The sequence below is a fragment of the Miscanthus floridulus genome, chromosome 17 (genome assembly GCF_019320115.1).
Source record: "Miscanthus floridulus cultivar M001 chromosome 17, ASM1932011v1, whole genome shotgun sequence".
Classification (NCBI taxonomy): domain Eukaryota; kingdom Viridiplantae; phylum Streptophyta; class Magnoliopsida; order Poales; family Poaceae; genus Miscanthus; species Miscanthus floridulus.
Genome location: NC_089596.1, coordinates 89,848,029 through 89,860,031, shown reverse-complemented (window position 1 = coordinate 89,860,031; position 12,003 = coordinate 89,848,029). Strand labels below are relative to the sequence as shown.

Sequence of the window (12,003 nt, the reverse complement as noted above, 5' to 3'; positions counted from 1 at the left end):
GAAATGGAGATGGTAAGTGTGAGTGGCTAACACAGCCCACTGTGTTCGTCCAAGTATTAACGCACAACTGTGCACCCGGAGTACTGATTCTATAGGCAAAAGGTATAGCCATAAGAAGTATATTATGGCGATGTGCAAATCACATGCTCATGAATGAATGTGATGCACCAGAATCAAACAACACATAAGCTGGATGGGAATCAATGGTGAAAATACCAGCCATCATCGGTTCATTTTGCAATATTTCCTCAGCCTCCATGAAATTAACCTGTCTAGATCGGCTCACTGGCACTTTCTTCTTGATAACTGTCTGTTTGATCAGGTAGGAGTTAGCTAAGGGCTGAGCTGACTGTGCAGGCTAGTTTTGCAAACACTCCCGGGCATAGTGGCCTTCCTTGCCACACTTGAAACAAGCACTAGGCTTGTTCTCCTATCCTTGATGAGGTGGGACCTGCTGTCCCTAGGGCTACTAATGTTGTACCTACTGAGTAGGTGCACGATACTAAGTGGAAGGTGCCTAAAAGTTATGCTAGGGCTATCGAAATGAATGCCCACCCGAGGACTGATAGGGCGCCCGGCGGACAACCTATACCTTCTATGCTTGGGGGTGACTAGAAGACCCAATAGCCACCTGCTTGCGCTTCCATTCTGCCTAAGAGTCACGCTGCAATCCCTCCATGGCAATGGCCGCATTCATCATAGCTCCAAAGGTCTGATAGTTTCCTGTATATAACTCTTTCTGCAAGATACAAGAGAGACCGCGATAGAAATGGTCTCTCTTCTTCTCATCTGTATCAACATGAGTCCCAGCATACTGTGACAAGTGGTTGAACTTGTTGACATAGTCCATCACAGACATGCTTCCTTGCTGAAGGTCTAGAAACTATGTCAACTATCTGTTTAGAACACCAGCAGGAATATAATACTCTCTGAAGGCCGCAGTGAACTCCTGCCCGGTCACCCGGTGATCCACCGGCTGCATGGCATTAAATGTGTCCCACCATGTACTAGCAGATCCCAACAGCTATTGCGCTGCAAAGCGCACTTTCTGCTCCTTAGTTATGGTGAGGAGCAAAAACTTTTGCTCCAGAATGCGAAGCCAATGCTCCATATCTAGAGGCTCAGCCGTGGGTGTGAATGTGGGTGGGTGCGTCTTTAAAAAAATCCTGATAAAAGTAGGGTCCCTCGGGACTGTGAGCACCACCCCTATTCCCACCATTTCCCCTATAGCCTCCATGGGCGATGCCACCAATAGCCTATGCTAACAGCTCCATGGCACGTGCTGACTCGCGACGAGTAACCAACATATCCGCCATCATCTCCTAATGAGTCATCGGAGGTGACGGTGCCAGAGGTGGAGGAGCCAGAAGTGGGGCCTCATGGCTCTTCCCGTTGTTGTTTCCATTGCCCTAGCCACTTTCATCTTGGCCTTCGCCAAGGCCATGGCCCGCTCTGGCACTAGTGCTCCCACGACCAGACCTCAAGTTTATCTAAAAACAGATAGGAACCAACCATTTAGGACAACCCTCTAGATCAGGAACAAGAGATTAGAGAAATGATAAGACATTTATTGAAGCATTCTTTTAGTTATCCTACTAATTTACTAATCCAATTATACGTGTAGGGGGAGTTTAGTTTAAGCAAGATTATCCTTTCATGATGCATGCATCGGCCTATACGTTCATTCAAGCCAGAATATAGCAGCATTCACAAAATTCTTGGCACATCACACACTCACTCTCCGCTTACTAAACGATTTCTTACGCAGTATAAGTCAGAGTACCTATAGAAAAGTGATTAGATGAAACTAGTGCCGCTATCCTAGATAGACCATATTGCTAGGGCTTATACTTATTTACATAATTTATCGCATCCTACTTTTTGCAAAACTTTTGTTGGTCAAATTTTAGGTTTTGGAAAAGAGTGATGAAACTCATAGACTCATTATTGGCTCTGGTACCAACTATGGCAGAACCATCTAAAATAACCCACCTTCGAAGGTGCTTGTCTTTCACTAGACACTAAGCACCCCGAAAGCAAGCAACATCGAACGGGTTCCGTCGAGCACACCCAAAGGAAGATCCCGAACAATCCATATTTTTCCCTTAGGATCCAATAATGAGAACGAGTTTATAATACTTAGTCCATTTCATACATCCAGAGTTCTTAAAAATACATTATTACATGACCAAATTCAGAGTGCGAAAATTTAACAGTGGAATGAAAAGAAACATCTATCGATAATATACAAGGATCTGTCTGTGCCCACCAAAAGAATCCTTCCCACAATGGCTACTCCCCAAGCAGTACCTGCAACAGGGGTAAATAAACCTTAAGTACACAATGTACTCGCAAGACTTATCTGACTAGTGAGAATAATTTCCCAACTCCAAGGAATATGATAAGCTTTATGGTTTGCTGGGTTCCTTTTTGCAGAAAGCAATACTAATAGGGAATCCTTATTTATGTTATTATTAGCAGTCATGATTAATTCATTACCTAGCCATTCTATGTAAGCATATGTTCTACTTTCAAGCATGAGTTGAGCAAACAGTTCCATCTTACCACTTTTCATCTTTTAGTTCTTACTATGGTGCTAGACTGTAGACAAGCCGTATCGAATCATTCGGCGATTCGTGAATCAATGTGCCTAGCTGGGTACCCTAAAAACACATGCCCTACTTGTACCCCAGGCACAAGCAAGATCAACCCACCACTCTCCTATCATAGGGTCTAGGTCCTCGTCCAAACTTGGACTCCAAGCCCCCACTCCTGAGTCCCGGACTTAGTGCGGTGCTTAGACCTCCACCACCCCCACCTCCAATTAGTTAATCTAGAAAGAGTCAAAACCCACGACAAGAGATCAACAAGCCTTCTCTATGCCCATACATAAGTATGTGCTTGGGATAATAAGTCTGTGACTTGCCTAGAACCCAATGCAATGGCCGATCCTTAACCGATATAGACAGGGAAAAAGTGTAACCAAGCTATGCCCTGTTGTCCACAGGACACAACCTCTTACACCCACCAATACCCAAATCATATCCCTGCCCAATCTCTAGTTTCCTTTCCACCATTTTATCATGAGTGATCATAATTATCACCTATTGTGAGTAACAACAGGTTACTCACGCTACCTCAATCCTGAGCATAGCAGCTACTCGACCTATACTAGTAGGACTCATAGGTAAGTATATCTATTCATGTAGTTTCCATAAAATGACTATAACATAAATGCACTACATATATATATATATACATCAGTGATCATTCAAAATAAGGGTTATGCACCGGGGCTTGCCTTTGGCAGGCGGTGTGTCAACAAAGTTAGCTACTTATGGCTCCAAAGCTCCCTCTTGAACGAGAATCAACACCTCGTACTCCTCAATGATCTCCTTGTACTCCTATTCAGCCACAGGCATGAACTCTACCAACTCATTATCTACATGCATGAAATGATGATGTAATACTTAGTAATACGGCAGTAGCAACTCTTAGAATAAAATACATCTATCAAGCTACTAAGCTACCTCTACCGACTAAGATGCTAACTTACCTATTGGTACCACTAACAGGTATGAAATATTGCATGCGTTATCTTAGCAACTAAAGGCATTCTTACTCTTAATACCAATTTACTATATATATAATAAGACAAGGAGCACTAGCTACCATATTTATCAACCTATTCTAAGGCTACCAAAATTACAGCGAGTGCCTAATAATGTTATGAGTCTACTATAAAATTTTCAGAGCTAGCACTTCTACCATTTCATCATGAAAATTCATTCTCTAAATAATCCTAATAACAACCAGCATATTACAACAAATAAAGTAACCCTAAAGATACCATAGAACTGTATGCACTAAATACACTAAAAGCTAGATTATGAATTTAGGAAACTAACAAAATTTACTTCATAATTTTTGGACACCTACAGAATTTAATATAATTTTCCAAAGATCAGCTCAAAACTAAATTGAATAAACATTTACTAATTCTCTAAAAAAGGAAAACCGAAATCCATCCGCGTGGCCCACGCATGCGCGACCCACCGCCGTGGCCCACACGACGTGGCCCAATCGCACAATGATGGCCCACGACGGGGAGGCCCACACGTGCTGGTACATTTGCTAAAACATCCTTGAACTACCAGTGATTCACCTCAAGGTCTATAGTACTATTCCCACAAGTCAACGTTTAAGCAAACTAACCCTCGGAACAAACTGTCTTCACCACATCTAGATCCTAGGGCACCCACACGAGCACCGACACGGTGGCGATGGCAATGGGTGGTCACGTCGGCCATCCTAGCCCCTCCCCGCCCTCAATAGTGAGCCGATGCTCACCTAGATACGAATGCGAAGCGGTGGGCGGTGAAGAGGTGAATGAAGACGTGGTCCCAAGCTCTCTCCACAGCGGCAGACTCCTCCCTATGGCGGCGGCCATGTTCCTTGAGCCAAGGCACAAACAACATGAATGAACTCAAGAATGGGCATCAGCAACTCACCTAGAACCTTCCTGACGTGGTGGCTTGACCGAGGATGGACCGGGTGAGTCTGGCCACGCGCACACGGCAAGCCTCGTGGCGGACGGCGGTGGTGCAACCATGTCAGTGGCACCAGGAAGGCAGTGGCAGAAAAAAATGGGGTGTGCATAGGATGGAGGGGAACAGGGTGAAGGCATAGTGCCAAGTAATTAAATGGAGGTGGACGGTGCGAGGTGAATTGGACGGGTGCTGCCGTTCAGTCTTAAGATGGCCGACGATGGGGAATCTTCAAATTGAAGCTTACCATGGTATGACTACAATAGTGGTGAGCCTGGCACGTAGCTAGGTTTTCAATTATGCTTCTGGCATGCACAATTACGTGGATTGGACTAGCATTGCGAGCTAGCCTTGGCGTGGCTCGGTGACGCTGGCCCAACGCCATTAAAGGTAGAGGTGGCTAGGGAGCGTAGAGTGGCGCAGGCCACTCAATAGAAGCAGACAAGGGTGCATAGAGGAGGCTACATGTGCATGTAAGAGTTGGCACAGCTCGTGCGGCCATAGCACCTTAATTGGCAAGCCGACGGCGACACGGCCATGTGCCGGTGTAGTAGGCGCGCGCGGCAATGGCAGTGGAAACACGACGCAAGTGGTGTTGGCACACGTGATGTGATGACGTCATGCAGAGGAACGTGTGCATGCTTGCGATGATGGCTGTGGCCCTAGGATGCCACTGCACCCAAGCGGATGGCGACGGCGATTGATGCCGGAGAGCTGGCAACAAAGCGACGCGGTCGGCTCCAGGACACCAACAGCAGTGCCAGCATGCATCATGGCGGTGAAATGAGCCCACTGCCAACCAGGGCTGCCAGCCATCGTAGTCAGTTGAGCATGACCGGGCACGCATGCCGACAACGGCATAGGAGCACGATGACCGCGTCCATTCGAAAAACCCTAAAACATTAATCTAATCGCCAAATCAACTTTTCTATACTCAAGAGGGCATGTTAAGCTATTAAAACCAGTCATGAAACCACACCACTAACTAATCCAATTCTCCTACAAAATTGCCAAACTTGGCCTTGTCAGACTATTTTTTGACTTAAGAAATCGACTAAGTCTCGATCGGATTCGTGTCAAATTTGATTCCCAAGCTATTAGGTATGCTAACTAGTGAATTCATTTTCCGATCATAGGTATTTCATCGTCCTCTACAAAGTTTGTGCTACAAACTTTATTAAAGTTCCATATATGCATTCTATAGCATTTTCGCTTAATAAAAGTTGATTTAAAACCCTAAGTGATATAACTTGACCATGAAATGTAACTTTTGTTTCACGTTTCCGTCGATCGTTTCGAGTTACAAAAATCGATCTACACACTATATCACATGCATTATCACATAACCATGATGCTCATGACATGTTTTAGTAGCAGATTTATAGTGACACCGAGGGTGTTACAGGGACGCCCTGCTTTCCCTTTTATAGGCCAAGGAAAAGCACGGGTTACAATGGAGGAAGAGAGGAGAATGAGAGGGAGAAGTCCTTCAGGATCACCGAATCCTTCTCCTTCATGCAGGTCCTACCGACCCTATAGATGTCAATAGGGATAGCTTCACGTCGTGGCCCTGTCCATCATTGGCGCCATGCGCAGGCGTCGTCTGCCGGTCATGGTGCTCCACTCTATCTTAGCGGACATCATGGTGAACAAACGCTCCTGTCAGTGTTCATACGGAGGTTAGGTAGAACAGCACCGGTACGCCCGACGCTGTTCCTGATGTGAATCCCCAGGTATGGCCCATCACGGCCATGGGTTATATTGGGGCATGCCGGTCTCTTCCCTATTGTCAGAGCTTTGACCTAGGCCCATATGCCTGGACCTAGAGTGGTTGGCGCTGGTATGGGATCCCGTCGTGCGAGACAGAACCCACACCCGAGGGGTCAGGTGAGGCAGAGCACAAACCCAAGGGTCAGGCGAGGTGGAGCCCATGACCTCAGGGTCCGGTGAGGTGGAGCTAGCCCTCTGAGGTCGGGCATGGCTGAGCCCACAACCTTAGGGTCAAGCAAGGCGGAACTAGCTCTTGAAGGTTGGGCGAGGCAAAGTCTACCCCTAGAGGTCGGACGAGGCAGAGCCTGTAGCCTTGGGGTCGGGCTAGACAGAGCCCATGGCCTCGGTGTCGGGCAAGGCAGAGCCCACCCCTAGAGGTTAGACGAGGTGGAGCCCTGTGGTAGAACCGCCTGAAATAGCATGATTACGGAGGCGCTCGTCTTCCACCAGACACTAAGCACCCCGAAAGCAAGCTATAGCGGTCGGTATCCATCAGGCACACCCCAAGGGAGAACCCAAAAGATCCACATTTTCCCCAAGGATCCAATAATGAGAACAAGTTACAATACAAGTCCATTTCGTACATCAGAGTTTCTTAAAAAGTACATTATTACAATACCAAATATCAGAGTGCGGAATGATAAACAACGGAATTTAGAAAAAATACATCTAGCGATAGGGACGAGGATCCGTCTGAGCCCACCAGAAGAATCCTCCACACAAGGTACCTCTCAAGCATAACCTGCAACAGGGGTAAATAAACCCTGAGTACACAATGTACTCGCAAGACTTATCCGACTAGTGAGAATAATTTCCCGACTTCAAGGAATATGATAAGCTTTATGGTTTGCTGGTTTCTTTTTGCAGAAAGCCATACTAATAATGAGTCCTTATTTATGGATTATTATCAACCATGTTAAGTTATCATCTAGCTCATCTATATAAGCACCTATTATATTTTCAAGCAAGAGTTGAGCAATTAGTTCTATTTCTTCTCCTTTCAACTTTCAGTTCTTACTACGGTGCTAAACCGCAGACAAGCCGTACCAGATCGTCCGACGATTAGCGAATCAATGTGCCCAGCTAGGTGCTCCGAAAACACATGCTCCGCTTATACCCTAGGCACAAGCAGGACTAACCCATCACTCTCCTATCCTGGGTGTCTAGGTCCCCATCCAAACTTGGACTCCAAGCCCCCACTTCCTGAGTCCCAGACTTAGTGTGGTGCAAGGACCTCCACCATCTCCGCCTCCAATCAGTCGATCCGGAAAGAGCTGGATCCATGACAAGAGAGCAACAAGTCTTTCCTGTGCCCATACCCAAGTATGCGCTCGGGACAATAAATCTGTGACTTGCCTAGAGTCATATGCAACGACCGGTCCTTAATTGACATAAATAGGGAAAAAGTGTAACCGAGCTATACCCTATTGGCTGCAGGACACAACCCTTTACACCCACCAATACCCAACTCATATCCTTGCCCGGTCACCATTTACCTTTCCACCATTTTTATCATGAGTGATCATATTTTATCACCTATTTGCGAGTAACGGCAGGTTACTCATGCTACCGACATCCTGAGCATAGCAGCTATTCGCCCTGTACTAGTAGGACTCATGGGTAGATATATTTATGCATGTAGTTTTCATAAAATACCTATAACTTAAATGCACATCACATATATATAATCAGTGATCATTAAAATAGGAGTTATGCATCGAGGCTTGCCTTGGACAGGCGATGAGTCAGTAGGGTCAGCACCAACAGGCTCCTGGGCTCCCTCCTGCACAAGGATCTCCTCCTCATACTCCTCGATCACCTCGTCATACTCCAGCTCACCGATGGGCACGAAGTCTACCAGCTCGTGATCTACATGCATGAAATGACGATGCAATGCTTAGGAATATAACAACAGCAACTCTTAAAATAACAGTACATCGATTTAGCTAGTAAGCTAGTGCTATCGACCACAGTACTAAGCTATGTATCATCACCAATAAGTTGTGGTATGACATTCATTATTATTATAACAACTATGGTTATTCGTACTCCTAATACCGATTTATGCTATATACGATAAGGCAAGAGTAATAGCTACTTTATTTAGCAACTCATTGGAATAAACGGGCGTTTAGGTGATGGCTGCGGCCCAAATCGATGCGCGGGAGCAGCAGGCAGGAGGCGGGAAGGGAACCGGGCGGGAGGCAAGAAGAGGGAATGGGGCGGGAGCAGCAGGCGGGAAGAGTTGGTGCCTTGGCGGGCTCCTCGACAAGTTTTGGGCTGGGTACAAGTACCGGAGGCTAGGGTTGAGAGGAAATTTCCCCGTTCTGCTTAGCTCGTACGCACATCGCTGCCAGCTCTCACGCACGCGCGTCCCAGTGCGCCGGCGACGAGGCCGACCTGCAGCTGCGCTCATGTCGTGGCTCCCTCCTCTGCACGCGCGTCGACCAGCGCACCGACGACGAGGCCAACTTCCAGCTATGCGGGCATCGCGGCTCCGTCCTGCGTGCATCGTGGCTCCGTCCTGCATGTGTGATGCCGCCTTCGAGCAGCAGCTCCTCTAGCCATGACGCCTCCTCAGAGCAGCAACAGCTCCAGCCTTGACGCCGCCTCCGAGCAGCAGCAGCTCCAGCCTTGATGCCTCCTCTGACTGAACTGCCTCCCAATCCCAGGTACTACTCTGTCCGTTCTTCCATTTACTTGTTGTTCCTAATTAGCTCAATTAAGTACTTCAATCTTGCTCTCAATCTTGCTCTGTTATGCTTATGCTCTGATTCAATCTTGCTCTGATTCCCTGTTATGCATCAATCTTGCTCTGTTATGCTCTGTTATGCTCTGTTATGCATCAATCTTGCTCTGTTATGATTCAATCTTGCTCTGATTCCATTTACTTCGAATTAGCACCATGAATTGCATCAATCTTGCTCTGTTATGCTCTGATTGAAAGGTCGATGACATGCCATTTGCAGGATGTCATCTGCCGGATCGACTCATGCATCCGTGGACTAGCTAGAGCTAGCTCGTGCCCCTACCCTTAAGAGAAATTCTGATGATGTGGGGTGGGAGTATGGGGTTTTGATTGATCCAAATGATTTGAATGTAATCAAGTGCAAGCTGTGCCCAAAGGTTGTGAAGGCAGGAATCTATAGGCTCAAATTGCATATTTGCGGCAAGAAAGGAGATGTTCGTGCATGCCCCCAATGCAACCGAAGAGGACAAAGCAAAGTGTAGGAAAGCTATTGAAGAGTCTGGGAGAGCTAAAAGGGCTAGAAGGGAGAAAGAACAAGAGGTTAGAGATGTTGTTACAATTGATGTTGAGTCAGATGCAGAACCAGAAGAAAAAACTGGGCTTGATGAGATTGGAGGCTCAGGATCACGTGTGATGGGTCCTATGGACAACTTCACAAAGCCTATGGACTCTAGTTCGTTGGCCAAGGGGAAGAAGCTCCATCAGCTTAATATCAGTGAGCATGTCAAGAAAGAAAGACTTCATAGGTTCAAGAGATATGTGGCAAGATGGTTGTACGTTCGCAGTAAGTTTGTTTCAGTTCAGCCTTTGCAGCAAGTATTTGATTTTTGTTGCCTAACTTCCAAGTTTTTAACCATGAATTGCATTAATTTTTATTTTTTTAGGAGTACCTTTCAATGCAATCAATAATACAGAGTTTGATCAAATGATTGAAGCTGCCGGTCGCTTTGGGCCGGGTGCAAAGAAGCCTTATCAGCATGAGTTGAGAGAGAAGCTGCTGCAAGAGGAAGTTCAAGATACAAAGGAGATGTTGAAGGCACATGAGAAAGAATGGAGCAAGAATGGTTGCTCTATTATGACAGATGCTTGGACTGATTAGAAACGAAGAAGCATTATGAATATGTGTGTCAATTGTAGCATTGGTACAAGCTTTCTTGAGTCAAAAGAAGTTTTAGCCGAGTCCCACACCAGAGAACTCATTTTTCAGTATGTGAACAGCTGCATTGACAAAGTTGGGGCTGACAATATAGTTCAAGTAGTCACAGATAATGTTTCAAACAACATGGCAGCAAAGGATTTATTGTCTGTAGAGAGGCCTCAAATATTTTGGACTTCATGTGCAACTCACACAATCAATTTGATGCTTGAAGCAATGGGAAAGATGAAGAAGTTCAAGACCACAATTGAGCAAGCAAAGGCATTGACAATCTTCATTTATGCACACCATAGGACCTTGGCATTGATGAGGAAGTATACAAAGAAAAGAGAGATTGTTCGGCCAGGCGTGACTAGATTTGCATCCAACTTTCTCACCTTGCAGAGTTTGTTTGAGAAGAAGGAGCAGCTAAGGAAGATGTCTCAAAGTGAAGAGTGGGAGAAGATAAGCCATGTCAAGAGTGCAAAAGGAGTGCAAGCCACAACCACCTTGGTGAGGCCAAATTTTTGGAGTTCTGTTGCACTTTGCTTGAGGGTATTTGAGCCATTGGTGAAAGTCCTTCGGATGGTTGATGGGGATGTGAAGCCATCAATGGCATTTCTTTATGGAGAAATCCTTAAGGCCAAGGGAGACATCAAGGTGGCTATTGGAAACATTCCTAGGGCAGCAGGGTTGTATAGTTCTATCATGCAAATCATTGATGTGAAGATGAAAAATAGGCTGGACAGTCCTCTTCACAAGGCTGCTTATTTCTTGAACCCTTATTATAGCTACAATGATGACTCCATCTTTCAATCTGAGGAAGTCATGGATGGCTTCTTAACAGCTGTAGAAACATTCTACCATGGTGATTATGATAAGCAAGCCTAAGTACTGAATGAGGAGGTGCACAGGTTCAAAGATCGTGTTGGTCATTTTGGAAAACAAGTGGCAGCTGCTGGCTGTAAGGACTTTGACATGAATCCTGGTATGCAAGTTTTAGTAATTTTTTTGTTGGCTGTTGGCTGCTGCTGCTGCTGGCTGTAACTGGCTGCACAAGTTTCACTAATTTTTTTGTTTCTATTTTTTGCAGCCAAATGGTGGGGAAACTATGGAACACAAGTACCAGTACTACAAAAGATGGCTATCAGAATTCTATCCTTGACTTCAAGTGCATCAGGTTGTGAAAGAAATTGGAGTTGCCATGAAGGGGTAAGCATCCTAAATCCTAATTCATAAAGAAGAGCTTCAAATTCTCAAAATTTGTGTTGTATACACTCCTTTCACAATCTGATTTTTGTAGATTCATACTAAAAGAAGGAACACGCTCACTTGTGAGAGGCTTGAGCAACTTGTGTTTGTTCAATTCAATGCTCTCCATGCATAGAAGAAAGATAAGGCTAAGAAGAACCAAAAGGTGGATCCCCTTCTAGCTACTGAAGCAACATATGCTCAAGGGTGGATTGTGGAAGGTGGAGAAGAGGATGAAATCAATGATGTTGATCCTGTTACGGGGCTAACATGGCAGCTAATTGTAGAAACTTGTGGTGCTGAGGAAGTCACTTTACTTCGGAGAAGTGCAAGACTGAATCAGCCAAGAGAGATTGAAGAAGACATATACTCTGAACCTGAACCTAAGGATGATCATATTGACGAGGAAGAAATTGAGTTTGAATCTGACCAAGAAAATGTGGTCACAGCAGGCTATGAGGCAGAGGAGGGGGCTGGGACTAGTGACGATTGAGCTGCTCCAAGTCATATGATATGATCAGAGCCTTGTTTTTTTATTATGAGTGTGAACT

General features: G+C 45.6%; 1 long non-coding RNA gene across 1 annotated transcript; it reads left to right on the top strand.

Moving 5' to 3' along the window:
• The first annotated feature begins 11,125 nt into the window (after window positions 1–11,125).
• Window positions 11,126–11,623, top strand: LOC136517149 (uncharacterized). The gene is made up of 3 exons (XR_010774232.1): window positions 11,126–11,189; window positions 11,295–11,413; window positions 11,505–11,623. It is a non-coding gene; the product is annotated as an uncharacterized lncRNA (long non-coding RNA).
• The last annotated feature ends 380 nt before the right edge of the window (window positions 11,624–12,003 follow it).